This window comes from Haemaphysalis longicornis, unplaced genomic scaffold (assembly GCF_048455015.1).
Source record: "Haemaphysalis longicornis isolate Haplotype H1 unplaced genomic scaffold, Haemaphysalis longicornis Haplotype H1 scaffold_3, whole genome shotgun sequence".
NCBI lineage: Eukaryota > Metazoa > Arthropoda > Arachnida > Ixodida > Ixodidae > Haemaphysalis > Haemaphysalis longicornis.
The window spans coordinates 96330004-96350358 of NW_027526335.1; the positions used below are offsets into that span (position 1 = coordinate 96330004).

General features: G+C 48.8%; 1 protein-coding gene across 3 annotated transcripts in view; it reads right to left on the minus strand.

Annotated features, from left to right (window-relative positions):
• Napi-iii (Na[+]-dependent inorganic phosphate cotransporter type III) overlaps window positions 1-20313 on the minus strand; it is a 94882-nt gene extending 74569 nt beyond the window's left edge. For 2 of the 3 annotated variants that reach the window (XM_077703890.1, XM_077703885.1), the window contains exon 1: window positions 20088-20313. The gene's annotated coding sequence lies outside the window, so the exon portion shown is untranslated. Of the gene's footprint in view, window positions 1-12755; window positions 12894-20087 lie in introns of those variants that run through there. The other variant, XM_077703889.1, reaches the window with a different exon arrangement.
• Between the last annotated feature and the right edge of the window lie 42 nt (window positions 20314-20355).

A 20355-nucleotide genomic window follows, 5' to 3' on the forward strand; every position in this document is an offset into this window, starting at 1 on the left:
ATAAAACAAATCGGAGCCTTTTTCGCCATGTTACCTCTTAAAAAAAAAAAAAAACGCAAACCTACTAACAGGCGCAGGCCCTCCCAGGCAGCAATAAACGCGATCATCATCATCAGCCTACTCACGTCCACTGTAGAACGAAGGCCTCTCCCATAGACTTCCAACCGCTCCTGTCCTGCGCTGCTCGAGTCCACAGATTACCCCCAAAGTTCCGTATTTCATCCCTCCATTGGATTAATGGCCTTCCCCCTTCTTCTAGACCCATCTCACTCTGTTACCCTAATTGCCCACTGGTTGTCCGTTCGTCTCACCACATGACCAGCCCAAGTCCATTTCTTTTTCTTTAATTGAACTATGATATCTTCTATAGTCTGTTTTCAGATCTAGGTAGTTCGTTTCTTAGCCCTGAGTGTTATTCCTAACATATTAGTTCCATGGCCCGTTGAGCCGACCCCAGTGTGCTTTCTACCCGCCGCGGTGGCTCAGTGGCTAAGGCGTTGCGCTGCTGAGCACGAGGTCGCGGGTTCGATTCCCGGCCGCGGCGGCCGCTTTTCTGATGGAGGCGAAAAGCAGGCACGCCCGTGTGTACAAGATTTCGGCGCAAATTAAAGATCCCCAGGTGGTCAAAATTAATCCGGAGCCCTCCACTACGGCGGGCCGCATGGCCTGCGTTACGTCGGCGCGTTAAACCCTGCAATCAATCAAGTGTGCTTTCTTGTTATTCAGTAAGGCGCAACGTTTCAGCTCCGTATGTCATCGCCGGCACTATGCACTGGTGGTCGATTTTTCTTTTGAGTGACAGAGGTAGCTCACTTTTTATTATTTGGGAGTGCTTGTCGAGCACTCCCCAACACGTGCCTATTCTGTGCCGAATTTCTGTCTTAGGGTTGGGGTCAGCACTAACCATCTGTCCGAGGTAGTTGTATTGTTTTACGTCTATCGTTTCGTTTCCTAAGCTGAGGAAGACGTTCTTGGTATGCTTATTCCTCATTACTTTAGATTTACTCATTTATTTTTCGCCCCACGGACGTGCTTTCTGAATGTGCATGCTTAACCCATGCCGGCATGGGGTGCTGCCTGCTCTGGAAGTAACCATCATCCCGGATACCTAAGGGGCTACACTAGAAAGGTTCAACCATGCTAGGAAAGCTATTATTACATAAACAGCACTCCCCCTCAGAGAGGAATCTGGCCACCCTGGTGTAGCAGTTGGCCGCTACCTCTAATGACTAAGCTACTCAATAAATGCTAACGAAGAAATAAAGCAGAATACTTCGGAGAGAGAGAGAACAAATACTTCGGGCCACTTCAGTCTGCCTACATGCTTCGAAGGCGATGCTTTCATTATGCTATTACTTTTACATTTCCAATTTTAGTTGTGAATTTTGTGAAACAGCCACATGCCCCCCCCCTTCAGCTTCCCATACCTGGCCAAACCCCCAAGTGAGTACGTGCCACGAAGAGCAGCGGAGCAACAACTTCGGTTCCTCTGCTTCAAATAACCAGACACCTCCTAAGCATTGTGGTAATTTACACAGCCCATACAATATTTGAGTACCGCGGCAAATTAAAGTGGGGTCGAGGGTGTAGCACTGAAGCTATACTCTCGTTCACCCTCGCTGGGACTTTAGAGACAGCGAGAGGTGCCGAGAAATACTACTAACAGCGTATGATGGGGGGAAGGGGGAGATTGCCGAAATCTCTCTCTCTCTCTCTCTCTGTCTCTCTCTCTCTCTCTCTCTCTCTCTCTCTCTCTCTCTCTCTCTCTCTCTCTCTCTCATTTTGTCATTAACTATACCATTTCTGTCCAAAGCTACAGCCCAAGCTTACTAAGACTGCTCTCACCATACGAGCAACCATTTGGCTTTGCCCCTGCAGAAAAACGAAAACAAATTAAGGCGAATAGTGTTAGCATACGTTGGGGGGGGGGGGGGGGGGGGTAAGGGGGGCTTGGTTATGCGCAGGGTTTTTTTTTTTTTTTTAAGTTTCGATAAGGCACGGGTTGAGTGCCACCAGGGCTCTCAAGCTTGGACGTTCCCTGGTTTCCCTATAGGCGGCGTAAAAATCGACGCCCCACGTGACCAACCTAAAGCGCTGTTTTCGACCATCAAGCCCACCAGACGGCGCAGGCAAAATGTTACTTTTGGTATAGAATACAAAACATTCATTCCGTGACTCAAAGAGCCCACAAAGTTCGCTTACAATGTGTTATTTAAAAATACTATTAACAAGTTCCGCATCAAACATCCGTTGAGCAAAAATGTACGCAACTTTTTACGAACAGCCGACTGGTGCACCACCTCGTTTCTGAATTCTCAACCACAAAGCCGCCAATTCAAATTGAAACCGCTGCAACGGCCGACCGTTTCAATGTGCGCGGAGCACCGGTTTCGTGACTGTTATTGCTGTTATGTGTTTTTGCGTCCATCAGTTGTTGAGAGGACTGGCAAAACACGGGAATTGAGTGCTTGTGGAATGACAAATGTGGGAAATTCCGCATCGGAAGGCAGCTGTCGAGGCCAGAATATTCGATTCTTCCAACAGAAGGTGAGTGTTATGCACTCCGCTAGAAAGACGGTGCAAAGGAAACCGTTGTCGCCGTCAATACTTCATTTGTGCCCTTCGTTCGAAATCTTAGCGCAAGTGAACGAGTTGTTATGGCAAAAAAAAATGTTGTCACGAAAGCGACGTACAATTGCAGCGATCGAAATGAAATGATGTCCTGGCCTCTGTAAACTTGCGGATGTCAATAAACGATTTGTTCTCACTTGCTGCTCACTGTGGTCTGTGCCAGTCGAGGCCATCTGGTCACCTGGCGTAACACTTCACTAGCGCGGCCCAAGTAAGCACGCGGCCAGCGTGCCAGCCAGGAGCCAGCAGGAGCAGCCACGGCCGGACTCGACGCCCCTTTCGCGCGCGGGAGGAGGAGAGTCGAGTCCGGCGGTCCGGCCGTGGAGCAGCGAGCCGGCGGCCGCCGTGCGAGGGCAGCCATGTTATTAAGGAGCTCAAGCGGCCTGTGCAAAAAGCATCCGCCATGTTTACAAAGCCGTGTTTACAGCGCCATCAAGCGGGCGTACTGGGTAGTTCACGACGCCGCCACTACGCTTTTTCTGGCACTACAGGCAAAGCTAGACCTTTGCTTCTCTAAAATCCTCCCTGTTCTGTGGTGCCACGCTCCCCGAGGATATGTTCGCCAAGTGGCGCGCCTACGTGCCGAAGCGCCACCAGCGATCGACTTGGCCATGACCAACAACCTGTGACCGTTGTTACCCCGTTGTTGCTGATTGATTGATTGTAGGGTTTAACGCGCCGACGCAACTCAGGCGATGAGGAGCGCCGTAGTGGGGGGCTCCGGATTAACTTTGACCACCTGAGGATCTTTAACGTGCGCCGAAATCTCGTACACACGGGCATTTTTGCTTTTTTCCTCCATCAGAAAAGCGGCCGCCGCGGCCGGGAATCGAACCCGCGACTTCGTGCTCAGCAGCGCAACGCCTTAGCTACTGAGCCACCGCGGCGGGTGCCCCGTTGTTGCTACTTGCGCCTCCTGTTCCACGGGGGCCAAACGGACGGTACGTCACACACGCTGGGGGATTGCCCGGGAGTTCACACGCGCCGTCCAGCGTGTCTTCCACCTGAAGTTCGGCGACTTCGTGACTGAACAACACCGAGGCAAGCCGCAGGTAAACGGCAGACGCTGCTCCATCTTTGAGAAATAGCACGTTCCACAAGCCCAGAATTTATACACAGCCCTTAACCTGCCCCCCCCCCCCCCGATAAATTTCGACACCCCACAAAAAGATTCCACAACCACGAGCACCCCGCCCAAGGATCTATACAGCCCCAACATCCCCCAGGAGGACTTTGACACTCCCCCTCCCCCCCAATAGGAATTCTGGATAAATCTCTGCCACCAGCGTTGACCGCCTAACGTAAATCAAACTTATTTTCAACGCCTATTTCTATTCCCCAGGTAGACCAACGGTCGACAGACTAATATATTTGAGGTCCCGTTATGTTTAATTAGTTTCGCCCCCACTTCGGGGTCCACGAATGCACGTTGAGCTTGGCGTCGCTTATGCTGTTCAACTCGACGAGCGCAACGCTCAGCAACGATATCGGTCAAAGTATTCGGCCCGCCCACTCTCCCCTCCTCTCCAAATAACGCGATACCGTAAAGCTGATAGGGAAAAACTCGAGATAAGGCTACACATTAGGCGGAACCCGGCTGCGCATGCGCTAACCTCCTCTCCATGCTACCCTGCTGCTACCGTGCTCTGCATTGACACACGTACAGCAGCCACTGTGCTTAGCGTGATCACTTATCCAGCCGCTTCAGGGAAAGGGGCAGCGCCAGGGTTAGGCGCGGCAGCAGACGACGCGGTCCGAACGCACGCGCCCGCAGCGTCACACACCGTCGCTCCTTATAGTGTCGCCTGGCAACGCTCTTGCTCACGTGGCATTCTTTCCGAGACCTAGATTGAAAGGCTTCACACTCCGACAGAACAACATTGCCTTCTAGCAACGCGGTTTATTCGTTGTGTGGTATTCGTTCGCTCTTTGGCCCCGACTGACAGGCTTCGTACTCGACAGACGCAATTTCACGCGGTGGCGCGCTTTTGCGCCAAAATTAACAAAATCTTGGAGGTTGGAATCTTGGAATCAGCTTTAGATGGAAGCCGAAAATGGAGTTACATTTTCTGTTGCAGATGGGTCTAAAATAGGCCCATCCATTCCGAAGTATTTTTGTTTTTAATTCTGAATTGATTGATTGATTGTGGGGTTTAACGCGCCGACGCAACGCAGGCGATGAGGCGCGCCGTAGTGGAGGGCTCCGGATTAATTTTGACCACCTGGGGATCTTTATCGTGCGCCGAAATCTCGTACACACGGGCGTTTTTGCTTTTCGCCTCCATCAGAAAAGCGGTCGCCGCGGCCGGGAATCGAATCCGCGACCTCGTGCTCAGCAGCGCAACGCCTTAGCCACTGAGCCACCGCGGCGGGTTTCATTCTGAATTGGTTCCTTGCTTAGCCTTTGCTTTTGTAGCATAAGCTACACTGGCCGAGGTTGAGCAGTTTCGCGTGGGCCGTGAAGAGCCGTTCTGCGCAAGCACGAGGAGCATTGGATTGGTTTGTATCGGATCGGATTGGCTTGGATTGAATTGGATTAAAGTGGATTGTGTTGGATAGACATCCAATCCAATTGGAGTGCGAGTGTATAGAGAATTCGGTCTGCACATTCGCCGGTCTGCGCATCCCAGAGGAGTGACGTCATAGCCGCGGCGGATGCACTGGCGCCGGCGCGTGTCTAGCTGTGCGTCTGGGTTGCGCAGTAGCCAAGTCTGACGCTGCGCCGGAGCCGCTTGATAGCCGTTTCGCGTGGCTCCTGGACAGCCGTGCTGCGCATGCGCGACGAGCAGTGATTGGACTGGATTGGATTGGAAATTGTTTTAGCAGCAGTAAGCATAATTAGCAGCTAATCATAGACAACCAGGAAACCTAACCACCTGAACCTCAGCTCACGCTGCGTATATCCTGGCATAGCCGAGGTAAACACTGCTAATTTTTTTAATAGGGTACATGTGACTTTCATTAAGACTTTCGATTCCCCTTCCCTCATCTTCCAATAACCCCCCAGGGCCTCAGGCCTATTTCTAAATAAAGTCGTTCATTCATTCATTCCTTTTACCTTTCTTCCTCCGCTTCTCAGAGGTTATCTCCCTAAATCTGCCCCCACCCCTTCAAGTGAACTCCTGTATTCACCCGAAACACCGCAAGGCGAGCGCATCTGAACAGGACACCAACATAACTCGGGACCAAGGTCGTTTCCTACGCCCCATTAGAAGCACTGGCTGCTCGACCCGTGGCCCCCCTCCCCGACTTCCGCACCCCTAAAGGATTGGCAGCAGAATCAATACGGCGGCAGTGCCATCTGCTCTTAAGCACCTTCGAAGCCACGAGACACTTGGCGCCTAATTCGAAGCGGTTGTATACAGGGTGGCCGTGAACGCCTAGCACAGGACAAAAAAGCGGACGGACTGAGCGGCTCAGGTTGCTAGGGCACAATTTGCCCTGTACAGTTCAGAGAGCCAATGTCACGCGCCACAGAACGAAACGGAGTGAAACAATGGAGCCGTATGTTTATCGCATCTATTATCCACCATACTTCACTTCGCGATCGAAGCGTTATCGATCCCTTGCGTCAGTAGACAAAGCGGAGCTGTTGTACAAGCCGTATGTTCGCCGTTGCAGGAAAAAAATAATAGGAAAATGCAGAGCGCTGTCTTCGGCACGCGCAGTTGCTTTACCAAAAACCTGTGGTTCATTCCTCTGCCATAGGAATCAGTAAAACACAAAAGTGAAATGTGCAGCGAAATCTGCAGCTGAGCATGATTTGCGGGTCGGCGGCTGTCTTGTGGGTGTGCTTGGCGAGCGACGTCCTGCTGGAGGGTCGCTTCGGGAAAGGTGTACTGGCGTCATTTCCGTTACGAATATGACGCCAGTGAAACGCGGTATCGCGGCATGAAACACTTACGTGCAAAATATGAAACCCGAAAACGAACAACCCTAAGTATAACGTACTCATTAGTACTAAAGGTTGCTTCCCCGCAAGAAGACCCTGTGCGCAGGGGTGCACCCTTTACTGGCTGTTTGCTTCGTTGTACCGGGGTCACTTCCGTGACGGATATGACGTCAGCGAAATCTTCGTGTATCCGGGAATAAAACGCTTTTGTGTTTAAAAAAAGTCTACAGCGGTAATGCTTAAATTGAAAAGACACCATGCTTGGGAGAGGTCACCGCGGCCATCGCATTCTATAGAAGCCATTATGGATAATTTGAGATGAGACATGTCTACGAGTGTGCCAATCCTTCCCGTGACGACTTGCAGATCCCGCCACCACTGCCTCAAAGTCGATGACGAAGAGCTGGTGGAAGTCTACAATGCTGAGGATGACTTTGCATCCTTCACTCGCCGCGAAGAAGACGACGACCTCTTCGATGCATATGACGACGAGCACCGCAACTGTGCAAATAAACAATGATACTGAAACTTAACTATGTATCCGGCAACGCTCACCTACAACAGCTTCGTCATTCAAGCCTTGCGCATGAGTGCAAGCTCCCCTGAATATTTTTTTTGAACGACAAAGAAAGCACCGACCAAAGACAAACTGAAAAACTTGGACGTTTTCGTTCTCAGAAATTTAAAACACGCTTTGAAAAGACTTTCTCACGAGATAGCATCCAGATAGATAGATACAACGGAAATTGAATTGAACTGTCTCCATTAATGAAAACGTCGCTTCATTCCCACTCGGCAATTTCTATTCCCCTCCCTAGCCTTGATACAGGAATGTATACCCCATTCCCCCAAGCGTTGTAAAACTGAAAATAAATGTCTCAATTAGGCATTCCCAAATTAACTGCTTTAAATGGAAGCCGAAAATGAAGTTACATTCTCTGTTGCAGATAATTCACACCGATAAGGCGAAAATACAGCGCAGCTGCGCTCATGCTGCTCGTATGTGATCCCCGGAGATTCGAATAGATTGTGCCCGGAACTGCCTCTTGAAGATATTGATTGCTGAATTAAAATTCTGAAAACGTTGCGCTTATCTCGATCGGCGGCCAGTATTGGTCACCTTCCTGAAGTCGCAATAATACGGCATCTTGGACACGATTCTCTTCGTGGAAATCAGCGATATAGCGCCGCACAGGGGGCGTACGAGGGGGGAGGGGGGCATGGCGCGTCAGCCCCTCTGCCATGACGCCCCTCTCCCACCCTCGAAATTTTGTCGCAACATGTCATGCGCAGCAAACAAGAAAACCAACTGCACCAGAAACCGCACTTGGATTTTGTCTACAACCCCAAAAGTATTGTCCGGAAGCGCACCCACTCCTTGGTGGCCCGTTTCCCTACTGGTATGGCCTAACTTATAGATGCAAGGCCTTCATTACGGGAGTTCCGCGAGCTCGCGCTCCCCGACACGACTGAGAGTCGCTGCTCAGAATAGTAGCGGAGATTCGCGGGCGAAGCCGCAGGCCTGACTGCTCCAGTACCTCAATCTAACCACGGCCGCCCCCGGAAACCAGTGCGCTAACGACTTCGGAATCGACATAGTGCGAATTCACCCGCGAATTCGCTGCTGCGGCGCCGTTCGCGCTGCAAAATGATCTATTGTCCCAGCTACAAAAATAGGTCGTTTTGCCGCACGAGCGGCGGCGCAGCAGCGAATTCGCGAATGCATTCTCACCATGTAGAACGAGATTTATGTATAAACTAGCGGTAGTACCCGGCGGTGCCCGGGTGGGCCATTATATTAAGGACAGCAATGGGTATAACACAAGTTCGTTTACTTGTTAGTCGTCATATTAGGCTACTTCACTGGGAAGTGGTACACACTCGGAAGCGCCTGCCTGCTGTCAGTATACATGGGCTCCAGCTGCAGGCGCGTCGTGGTAATGTGAAACGACTGGCACTCGCGTTTTACTCCAACTCTCGCTAAACAAATTGCACCAAGATGGTGCGCTCGAGCGAGTGAGTCAGTGAGTGAAAAACGTTTTATTGAGCGTGCGAAGTGGGAGTGGTGCCCAATTTCAAAAAGCCATGTGATGAGCGGGCAGCCATCGCTCTGGAGGAAGTATTGTCTGGACATCCAGATCGCTGTTAGTCACCAGGTTCTCGCACAGCTCAAGGGTGGAAAGAGTGGATGGAAGAAGGAGGAGCTTGGTTTGCTTGCACTCTTATATGATATGAGGAAGAGTGTCAGATTGTAAACACAACTTGAATTCGGCAGGAGATTGCGCTGGGAACACACGATGGAGGGCGGCTGGGTGAGGGGTACACTCTTCCTCGTGGGAAGTGCTATCTCAGAAGATATGAACGATGCTCATCGGTACAGTTTTATCATATATAAGTAACACGGGCTCCCTACGGGAGGCGTGGGGTTGCAGGAAGTCCCAACAGATGCCGAGGGCTAACCTTTGCGCATTTTACTGGTACATCTTCTCTTTTACATTTATGATATATGACACCGGCTCCTACGGGAGACGCGTAGTTGCCGAAGGTGTCAACAGATGGCGACCGCGAAGCGAACGCGGGAAAACTCAGCTGAATTTTACGTCCAAAGGGATTAGAATTAAAAAAATCTCGCTGTCCTTCTTATCCGCATGTTAGGACAAAATCCTGAAATTGTTTTTTTGGGCAATTAAATGGGCAGCATTTTCCAGAAAAAACGAATGGGAGATATCAACTGGCTGTGTGGTTATTTAAGAATGTGTAAAAACAGTGTTTTCCCGAAATCTTAATTTTGCTTGCCTCTATTGGGAGGGTGTCATTGAAAAATGTTGCAGAACAGAGTTAGATACCCGAGTAAGTCGCCTATCTCAACAAAAAACCAGTTCGATATGTCAAATGAAGGGCGGTAAAAAATTAACATCTGAAAAACTATTTTACCGCTTTTCACTCTCCCCACGTGGATTTTTTAAAATTTTAAGAAATATTGACCTCCAACACCGTAATCAGAATGTGCCCTTGAAATCTGTAGCCGGTTCAAAGAGCAATTTGGCTAGACGTGTACATAACCTGTAAGGCATTTTCAGCTCGTCAGCCGTGTCATTTATAAAAAAACAATTTGGCCCTTTTAGCGACGTCGCAGAACGAAATCCTTAAAAGCGGTTCTGTGCATTTGTATGAGTAACATATGCTAGCAAAAATCCATTGGATAACTGAATCAGTGAAACATTTATTTGAGAATCTTTAGGAACACCATTTTATTTCCGTAATGCGGAATCACCTCGCTAGCGTAGGTTGGGGCGAAATCCAAAAACTACTTTTTAGATATTTGTAAAGGGGCACTGACACAAAATTTTGAAGGCGAGATAACTTCGGTGATAGATTGGTGGGAACACATATACATCACCGGCAAAATATCAGCGGCGAATACAGCCTAGAGCAAATTTAAAATCAATTTTGAAGTGTGCGAAACGCAACCGAGCAGCCAGCAGAGGACCACGCGCAATCGACATCCCGAGGATATTGTGTAAATAAACAATATCCAAACACGTCACGAGTTTGTGTTTGCCGCTTCCGCACTGCCGGCGTTTTTCGCCGGCTCGCCGCTCCAATCGGAGGGCCGGAGGGCGGAGCTTCTGCTCTCGAGAACGAATGACCCGATCGTTGGCGGCGGAGGCGCCGTGATTTCGTCAGCTCATCGGGCAGCTGGCCGCGACCAAAGTTCTACAGCGATTCCAGGCACTCTGTTTCTATTACTGTTTATTACCATTGAATGCGAAAACGCGCCGGAGGCACGAAAAGCCCACTGAGCTAGCCACACGGTCGCTGTGCAGGCGGCGGCCACGGCCGCGAAGTGGCCCAGGTAGCTCGAGGTAGCATGCATGTTACCGCTGCACGAAATTGTCCCCAAGTCCCGACCATGGTGGCTTACATGAGAAAGAAGTTAATGATGCGATGGCGGGTTGCATTAAAAATTGTCATCTGCACCGCTTACGAGAGCGGCACTTGAATATCCGCCGCAGTGCTAAGCCGAACACATCTGTAGGCGGACCTGTAGGCAGACCGGCCGGCTGCTCCCAGCGCGCGTCTTGCCACCCACCGTCTCGAGCGTCGCGCGTCGTTCTTTAGCCGCGGTAGCATTTGCACTCGCAGCGCCTGCGACACATCCACGGTCGCTTTCAAATGCAGAGCATTTCTTTAACTCACGCTGTCCGTGATGTCACCCAGCGTTGTCGGCGTTGGCGTGCCTCGGCGTCCGCAACAGCCGTTCCAGGTGCGCCCTCTGCCCCACTCCTCCTCTCCCGCATCACGCTACCCTCCTCGCTCTCAACAACAGGTCCGCACCCGTCCCCCTACACTATATAAAAAAATAATACTTACCGGCGCCTGGTTTCGATCCCACGACCCTGCGGGCGGAACGCAAGGTACATGGTGCTCTACCCACTGCGCCACAAAGCCGACACAGAATGGAAGGCTACGAACGTGCCTTATATCCTTGACTCATTCAAACTACGTCAAGAAGCTGCTGATACAACGCATTCACTACCTGTGGGCGGAACGAGAGGTACATGGTGCTCTTCCCACTGCGCCACAAAACCGACACAGAATGAAAGGCTACGAACGCGCCTTATATCCTTGACTCATTCAAACTAAGTCAAGAAGCTGCTGATACAACGTATTCACTACCACCAACTCCCCAAACACTAAACGTTAACGCAATACACCCACCCCCTATGCGACGCATTTACTCGAGTCCCCCTCGCGGGGAGATAGGCCCTAATTAAATAAGTGCCTCACGAGATCAGTACGTGGGGGCATTCGCAGAAACTGCCGTAGATGCGGATTCGACAGTGCTACGGCGGCTCTGCTCTGTGATATCCATCCGATGGACACAAGGTCAGCTTTGTTCACACAAAATCCATCGTTTCGCGGCACTCTCTGAAAAGGAAACTGCGACTGGCCGCATTGAAAATGCCTCTAAATAAACAACCGTCGCACGCTGAAGCAAATTAGGTTTCTACAGGTTATAAGTAGGTCACTAGCTACTTATCACAAAAAAAAAAAAAAAAAAAAAACAAGATGCAAAATTTTTGTGTCAGTGCCCCTTTAAGGGCTCATATCAGCAAAAAGCGCTTCGATATGTGAATGGGTGAGCGAGAAAATCACGAATTCGCAAAACCACAATTTCGCCCTTTCCCGCGGTTAGGAGTGCAATTTCTAAAAAAAACATGCCTTAGTGAGTACCTACTCAATGACGCAAAAACACTCGCGAAATTTCAAGTCTAGATCTAACAGTTTTGGCTGGGCGTTGATGAGTCAGTCAGTCAGTCAGTCAGTCGGGCACTTCTTTTTATAGGTATAGATTAACATTTTGTCGCTAGTGACACTTGTTGCCCTGATCAAAATATAATCTTCTCGTCGTTTTTCACCCCAACAGAACATTTCAACTTATTTGTGTCAGTAATTTTGGTGCAATTATCCTCAGTTACGCGACGGTTGACAAGCTGCTCCTACGCAATATATTGGCATGAAAGACAGCGCGGCGTTAGGATTTGTCTCTAACCGTCGCATGCGTGCAAAAATGAAAGAAAAAAAGTTTGAATGACAAAGCGACAATATAATAAAACGTCCACCAGCTGCTTGTGTCGTGCTTCTCGCGTTTATAATGCCGCTTCGTGCTTTGTTAGTTTTAGATGAATTAGTTCTTCCATGTTCTTTGCTTCCATGTTTGTTAAGCATATATGTCCATATATGTTCTCTATTTATATATTTGTTTAAGTGTCAAGTAGACTTCTCTCACTCTTTTTTTTTTCAATAAACGCGTGTTAATTCATTCTTATGTAGATAAAGAAAACTGCAAGGAGTGACAGCAATTCTATACCGCTATTCTCGTAACATGCGAATATTTTTTTATGAAATTTCCTTTATGTATTGTTTTGTATTTTCAGTTAATGGTTTCAGTTAATAGCTATGTATATTATCAATTAATTGTTATGCATTTATTATACATACTTTCAATTCCTTGAAAAATCATACGGAAAAGGTCGAGGTGCAATCTGAAATAAGGGATGACGCCAAACAAACCCAATGGAGCTTGGGTAGGGACTACAAAAAATAGTTGTCAGCTTCCGCAAACGGATATGAAAACAGAAACAAACAACGCAGAAACAGCAGTACAGCCTATTTGACGAACCACAGTGACCACGATGACGAAACAAGACTACGGGCGTATACGTACCAGCGGAAGTTTCAAACGCTCCTACGTTCCTGATCCGAATCGCGCGGTCTGAAGGCAACGAGTGTCACACCACTGTCGACTCTTCCAAGACCCTTTTCCCGGCAGCACTGTTAACAAAGCGCCGCCTTGACCGACCAACTAGGTCGGTGCCAAGTCCTTCTGTTGATTGTTGACTATACCATCACCACGCGACGGCGACCTTGCCAGCGACCTCAAGCAAAGGGAACAGCAGCCATCCAGCGCCGAGGACAGGCATCCTCCGTCTACGACCATCATCGCCGTCTCCTCGTGGCCCGGGCCACTAAATCGCTGCGCGCCGAACGCGTCTCGCAGACAGACAACAGAAGGGGGAAAACAGAGGCTGCCCCCCTTTCAAACGGCCGGACGTAGGTCCAATTACACGAGGTCTCATAAAAGGGTTTCCGTGTTGGCACGTGCCTGGTGCAACGCGCCAACGAGTGTTTGCATTGTCCCAAAAAACAAGGTGATCTCGAAACTGAGCCAGCCCACGCCGGGCACCAAGACCGACGCGTCTCGCAGATAAGACGACGCGGCACCCATCGGGGCTGAGGGCGCTTTAATCGGTACAACTGTTGATCAAGCGCCGCTCTGAAGAGTATGCAATGCTGAAAGCGACGGATAACGGAAAGCGACGGATTGCCACAGGGGCACAAGCTCGATCAGCTCCACCTTCTTCCAGCAGCGCTCTGCGCATGCGCTACTCTCGCTCCCAGCGACCGATCCACCATTCTTGGGGGGCAAAATGTAAACACATGTGTAAACAAAACGACGCCATATTGGATTAGCAAGTGGCGAACGCCGAGCCAGCTAAGTTCTGCTCCGTTTTCCGAGTACTGAAAGCGGCCGACAGGCATGCGCTACGGCTGTCATGGAAAAATTTCTCTGCCACCAAAACCATGCGTGGCGCCTGGGACGGCTTTCTCAACTGCGCAGGGCAGGCGGGAAAAAATGGTGGCGTGTTCTTTTATAATAGTACAAACGTGCTTTATCTTTCCTCCATGCTGTTTTATAATCCCCCAAGTGTGGTTCGGGCGGCCGCCGCAAGAGGGCTACGCTACTGGAAAAAGGTCCATTTACCAGCGTTTGAAAGGACATTTGACCCGAATGGCCCTCGAAATTTCACATGCAATTTGAACTGGAAAACGTTCCGCCGATCTACACGGCAACTCTCAAAAGCAGTTAATTCGCCCGCCATATTTTGGTGTCGCCACTGCTGCTGCGTTTCGTTCTTGATAAAAATTTAATTTTAGAGTTAAAATGGGTAAAAAGCAATTATGAATGATCAAATTGATAATAACCTACAGGCGCGCAGAAAACATGCACTAATAGCCAGTTTCTTTTTTCGCAGCGCCGGTGTTGAGAGTACCAAGTTATCCTGTAATCATACAGCGAGTGATAGAATACAAAACAAGCGAAAAATTATGAAGATCGTGCACTTTGACCACTAAGTTTCGCTCGTAAACAATTGTTTTGTAATTAAGGCATGTCGAAACTGCACCGGAGAGTACGACCGTTCGAGTTTCAAAGGCTTTTGAGAACCTGAAAGGTCGTCGGTGGTGCTCCTTTGACTCAAATGGCATGTCAATCCCAGGCCTTTGAATAACATCGTGTAGCAGCTTAAAGCTGCCATGCGAGTCAAATGACAGTCGACTCAAAGGCTATCGAAACGCTCGTGTAGCACGGGTATTAGTTGGCCAAGTTCAGGTTAGTCTTATCCGTTACCCTTCGAACACAAAACGTAGCAGACCCAACTACGGACTCGCACACGATCATCACAAAAAAGCGTCAAAAGAGCTTCCAATGACAAGATTGGAGGGAAAGACGGGAATACAACACTGCGATGAGAGCAAATTAGGACCCGTTGAGAATCGTAACACCTGGCGTCAGGAGAAAGTGAATGAATTATAGTGCTCGCCGGGAGTTCTGCTAGAAAACGCTGCGTGGGCGGAACGCTGGAAATTCTTCAAGACAAGGAAGCGAGTAAGCTATGTGCCGTAACGATTCCCCAGGCCCAACTGAATACCGAACATGTCGATAAGACACAACTAGATATCACCAGAGCAGCAGCGATTTCCTATTTTTTCGAAGATGATAGACTTCTTTGGGCTACCTATGGCGAGAAAAAATTTGGTGCCAGTCTGTCTGTCGGTCACTCGATTCAACCGCGAAGCCAAAGCGAAAGAATACTTGACTGCGAAGTAAATGTCGGCAGGACCGTTTCGAACTATTAAAAGTGCTGTCGCAAGCCATACATGTTTTCTATATTTAGCGCAAAGAAAAAACCTCACGCATATTTGACGCAAAAAAAAAAAAATTAAATACAAAACCGAGCGTACTTTGTTCTTTTAGTACGCGTTTGATTAGAAAAGAACAGTTTCCGAGAGAGGCAAGATATAAGCAAGCACTAACACGTCAGCCAGTGATGTTCAAATCCGAACAAAACAGAAAAGATACAGAAAAGGAAACGCACGAGCAGTGCAAACGCGGGAAAATTGAATCGAGGAAACCTCAGTATCATTCATAATGGCAGCGCGCGCGCGCGCGCGCGAGAGAGAGAGAGAGAGAGAGAGAGAGAGAGAGAGAGAGAGAGAGAGAGAGAGAGAGAGAGAGAGAGAGAGACGAGCGCGAGCTTGATAGGGGGAGAGGGACGCAACGGTGGCAGGAAACCATTGTACGTATTTAGACATTTGCGGCCTTTGCTATTCTAACTTTTTTTTTTGCGCATGGCAACCTCAATGACAACCGATCTACGCCACTAAGCTGAACAGGTCGCGAGTGCACGCATGCTCCGAGGCTTGTTATACACGTATACACAAGCGTCAGAGGTTATTAGCCCGTTCGTCACAGTTCGGTGGCGGTGAACAATCCTTGAAGTGTGTTGCACTTAGCTGGAAGTTCGTCGTGCTAAAAGAGAAGGAATAATACTAATGAAAGCTCTCTTTCTGCTAACTCCACCATTCAGTTCCTTCGCAGGCCAAGTTGCGCATATTTTCAGGTGATCATAACCCAATATTACTTTTCTTGGCATTGGAAATATCTACTGAAATATGACACAAAATAAACTAATCTGCGCACAACTTTACCTACCGGAAGTGAATTTCCGTTTTTCAGGGGGCGTACAGAGGTAACTTGTGTTCGTGTTGGAGCCGGGTTCCAGTCTAGCCCTGACTTGGGCCCTTTACGTAACCATCACCATCGTATTTAAACCACTGCACAACGATGGCTTCTTTCACTGACCTCCAGCAGCTTCTGTTTTAGATTATCCGAGCCCATTCTTTACCCCGAACTTCCTTAACTCGTCTCCCCATCGAGTTAACGATTGTCCCCTACTTCTACACCCGTTCATCGGCATCCATACTGTTACCCCGGCGGTGCAACGGTTGTCGTTTCGTCTCGCAACATGGTCAGCCCGAGTCCCTTTCTTTTTTCTCAATTTTAACTATATCTTCCACTCGAGTTCCCTCACTTATCCAGGTCGCTCGTTTCCAGTCTCTAAGCGTTACTCCTACCGTCCTTCAAAACACCAAGCTTCCGCTCCAGGTGTCATCCGCGGTAGTACGCATCGGCTCTACGTATACTATTCTTAGTGATAGAAGTAGCCTATACGTTTCACTATTTGGGAGCGCTTGCCGAGTGCACTCCAGCCCAGCACATTCCTCTATTGCGCCGCATTTCCTTCCCGTAGTTGCGATCAGCGCTGACCACCTGTTAGAAGTAGTTATATACGCCCACTTGTTCTAGAATTGTATTACCTAGGCTCAAGAGCGTGTTTCCGGCATGTTCATCTGGAATTACTTCAGATTTGTTCATATTTACCTTCGACACTACGAGCCAAGATTTCTGACTGTGGGTCCTGAAGCACTATTTGCGAGTGTTTTCCAAACTTGATGGACAATACTATGTCGCCCGCAAACTCCAAGTGACTCAAGTATTAACCCCTTTATCCTTAATCACGAATTTCATCAGCCACGCCTCCTGAATAACCCCTTAGAGATGCTGTAAAATATTTTGGCAAGATGGCGTCCCCCTGCCTTATTCCCTTTGAGATCATGAACTTTGCGTTTTATTTCTTCCAGTACTGCAGTGGTTCCTGGCTGTTTTCTTGCAGTCTATAAATGCCGCGTATTTTTCAATTACCCGATTAATGACATGGGTGTGGTCCACTGTTGAGTATACTCTTTTCTATACCCAGCCTGTTCCCTCGGTTGTTGAAAATCTAGGCTGTCGCTTATGCGGTTAACTATTACAACGGTAAACAGCTCATATACAATCGAGAGTAGGCTGATGGGTAATTCTTACCGTCTCTGACACCGCCCTTTGCATAACGAAAAGGGCAAACCAACAACAAAACAGGATGCACCATGTCGCGTTCCACAGCTATACATTTTGTCATGTCTTCTGCGTGTCACGTCCTGGTCGTATGTAAAGCTTTCTGGCAGTTTGTCATGTTTAAAACAACCAGCCCGAAACCTAACGCTGTATTACATGCGTCGCACGTTTTAATTTCCCTGGTACTGACCCAGCGAGCTCAGTCGGTTCGCCAGTTCGGTGTCGATTATATGCGGGAGACAAGCTTAGTAACAGGTACATTCGACACATCGTCAGTCTTGGGGGCTTTTTAAGTTTAAAAAATGCGCATTTTAATTATTGAGTTTGTATCTGTTTTTTAACGTGAAACGTTTCGGGCTACTTTGACTACCGCGTGCCCTCGGCTAACGACCTTGAAGCCCTCAACCCAGATTGGTCAGCGACAGTGGAGAGTTCGACTGAATACCGTCTGGTCAGGTAAAGGCATTTGTAGAAAAGGCAGGACACTGAGCAATGTTAACACTAAATTGACGTTTCTGGATCCGTACGGATCTCGAAACGTCAATTTTCTTTTAACATTGGTCAGTGTCCTGCTGTCAGCGACCTCAACGCCAGTGAAAGGTGAGAAAATAGGCCCGGTACACCCGCGACTATCTAAATTGAAATTCGCGTGAATTACCTTCATTTTGGCGCGAAAAATATATCAGGCAACGTGTTAAGCGAACAGCGGTTCGAACTGCGAACGCTTCACGCATGCAAAGCAATTTCCCGCAATTTTCCTGGGCACGGTGTGCTCCAATTACAGCAACATCACTTATACGAAAAGAGGAACAGAAATTTTGCCTTTTCGTCAAAGCTTGGAAGAAACGGTGAACTTAGCTATTCTAGAAAAAATGCCAGCGCAAACTAATTAGATGCTCGGTTTCAGTTTCCGATACCCGGTATTCGTGGCCTGACGTGTCCAGGCAGCTCGTAAAATAGCATAGACTGACTAGCTTAGAGTGATTAAAAAAAAATCAATCAGAGCCGTGGTGGAGGATTACGGATTAGTTTGGATTACGTCATGATCTCTAATTATATGACGAAATCTCGTCACACGGGCGTTCTTGTTTTTAGCCTCCAAAATCCACAGTGTTCGGGAATGAAAAATGCATCGATCAACCGGTGGAAAACTTGCGCAAAAAAAAAAAAAAAAAAAAAAACTGCTGCATTTATTTTCGGAAAATCCTGCGCGCCACCGATGCGCAGTGCAGTGAAGCCCAACCTTCAGCTCATTTCCAAGGCAGCGAAACAGTGCTTTAGACTTTCCGTAAAGAATACGCATACTTGCAGCGCAACCGAAAATAAAATTGCAGTTTTTGAATGTTTTCCCGAAAAAACTTGTTACTGTTGTTCCCGGTAAAACATTTTGACGGCTAAAAAAAAAAAAAAAAAAGAGAGAGAGAGAGAGAGAGAGAGAGAGAGAGAGAGAGAGAGAGAGAGAGAGAGAGAGAGAGAGAGAGAGAGAGAGAGAGAGAGAGAGAAGCGGAAGTCAAATGTGTTGGAAAGGACTGATAAAGTTTCTCCCCGTTAAACTAAGGTTCCACTTACAAAAATAGCTCGAGGGTTTTCTTCCGTTGAAAAATATTTCTGTGCAACTGCTTTCGCACGTGCAAGAACAACACCGCGATCGATCTTCTGTTCACCTTACCCACTCCTTATCACGTAATGAACAATCGACTGAAATAGAAAAAATTCATAAACACACTGTAACCAGTAAACAGACGTTCTTGCCCGCGGCACAACGATTACATTCGTTTCAGGACAGTTCAAACATTCTCATCCACTCGAAACATTTCAAGGAACATCCCGCAGCCGAGCTGTACAGGGCGATTTTCGTGGCGTCGTACACGTGATCGCAACGTGCCTAGCGAAATAAACGTTTAGACAAAAACAAGAGCACATTCTCGGTGATACAATGAAGAACCACTGAACATTCAGAATACAGCAGTTTTTCTTCATCTCCACGTAGCTGTATTTACCTCGCGACATGCATTGCAAACGGATGTCGCAAAATCGCTTCGCCTGCCCTCAAGCGCGCCAAGCAGCTGGCAGCTTGGACATCTTATTTTTGACCTAGAGTTAATTGTAGCCTGTTACCAAGGTTAATTTGGCCGAAGCGACATCTAGGAGCGCCGGATCTCTTGCTTCGTTTTCCAACCTCCAGGAAACACTTAGCGAGAAATCGTAAAAGGTCTAGAACGCGAGGTGCTAAGGTGCGACCCCGCCGACAAATGACCAGGTAGCAGCGCTGTAAATTTGGCAGCCGGCACGATAAGGAAGAGCAGAGAGAAGATAGTCGCAGACGTCGTCCCGTTCAAACAACCAACTCGTAAAGCGAAGAAACGGGGGGACCCCGGGGAATTATTCTAAGACTTGAACGGCAGCCAGGCCGCTGGCTTTAAAGTTTAAAAAAAGGACGCGCGGTACTCGCGTCCTCCCCGTACGGCGTGCGCCGAAGCCCGTCAGGTATCAATACAGTAACCGAGTCGCTCAAGTGTAGACGACGTAGAAGGGCCGGGTGCCGCCACCCCGGTTTCGTGCACGCTACCGAGTGCAGGCGCCCCGGAAACATTCCCGCACCACGGTGCCACAGCGAAAACATACGCTGAAATTTTACTAGGCCGCTCACGAACACAGCCGTGCACTAAGCTGTCAACAATCGCATTTGTAGAACGGCAAACTAGGAAATTCGCGACTACGCCCGGCGCTACGGAGCGTGCTTGCGCCTGTTGAAGGCGCCTGGAAGAATGTTGAGTTTGGCTCGCAACATGCACACAGCAGGTTCAACCACGTAAACGAGAAATGTTGAAATAGTAAAACTGGCCGCAATTGAAGCTTGCATGCATCTTTTTCAACGGTAACGCACAGATGCGCACATAACGGTACCCGAGCAGGGTGACTTCCGCGATTGAAATTTAGGCGCGTGAACGGCGGCACATGTGTTCATCTGATTCCACCTACCGAAAAGAAGAATCAGCACCGTTGACGATGTTGTCCTGTCGGCACTTGAAAGGCAGACAGTCCAAGAGAGCGCCTAATCCCGGCCTGACACGGTGTTATAAGCGGAGCATTTCGGTTGAATAACCAGAGCACACCCCGGGAGACCTGCCGCACGACTCCGACCACATGGCGTAGTAGGATGCACTTGTTGCTGCTGCTGCTGATCCCGTGGACTGCAGCGCCCGGCACCGGTTCACAGCTGGTGTCGAGGGTTTGCGTGACGTGAGAG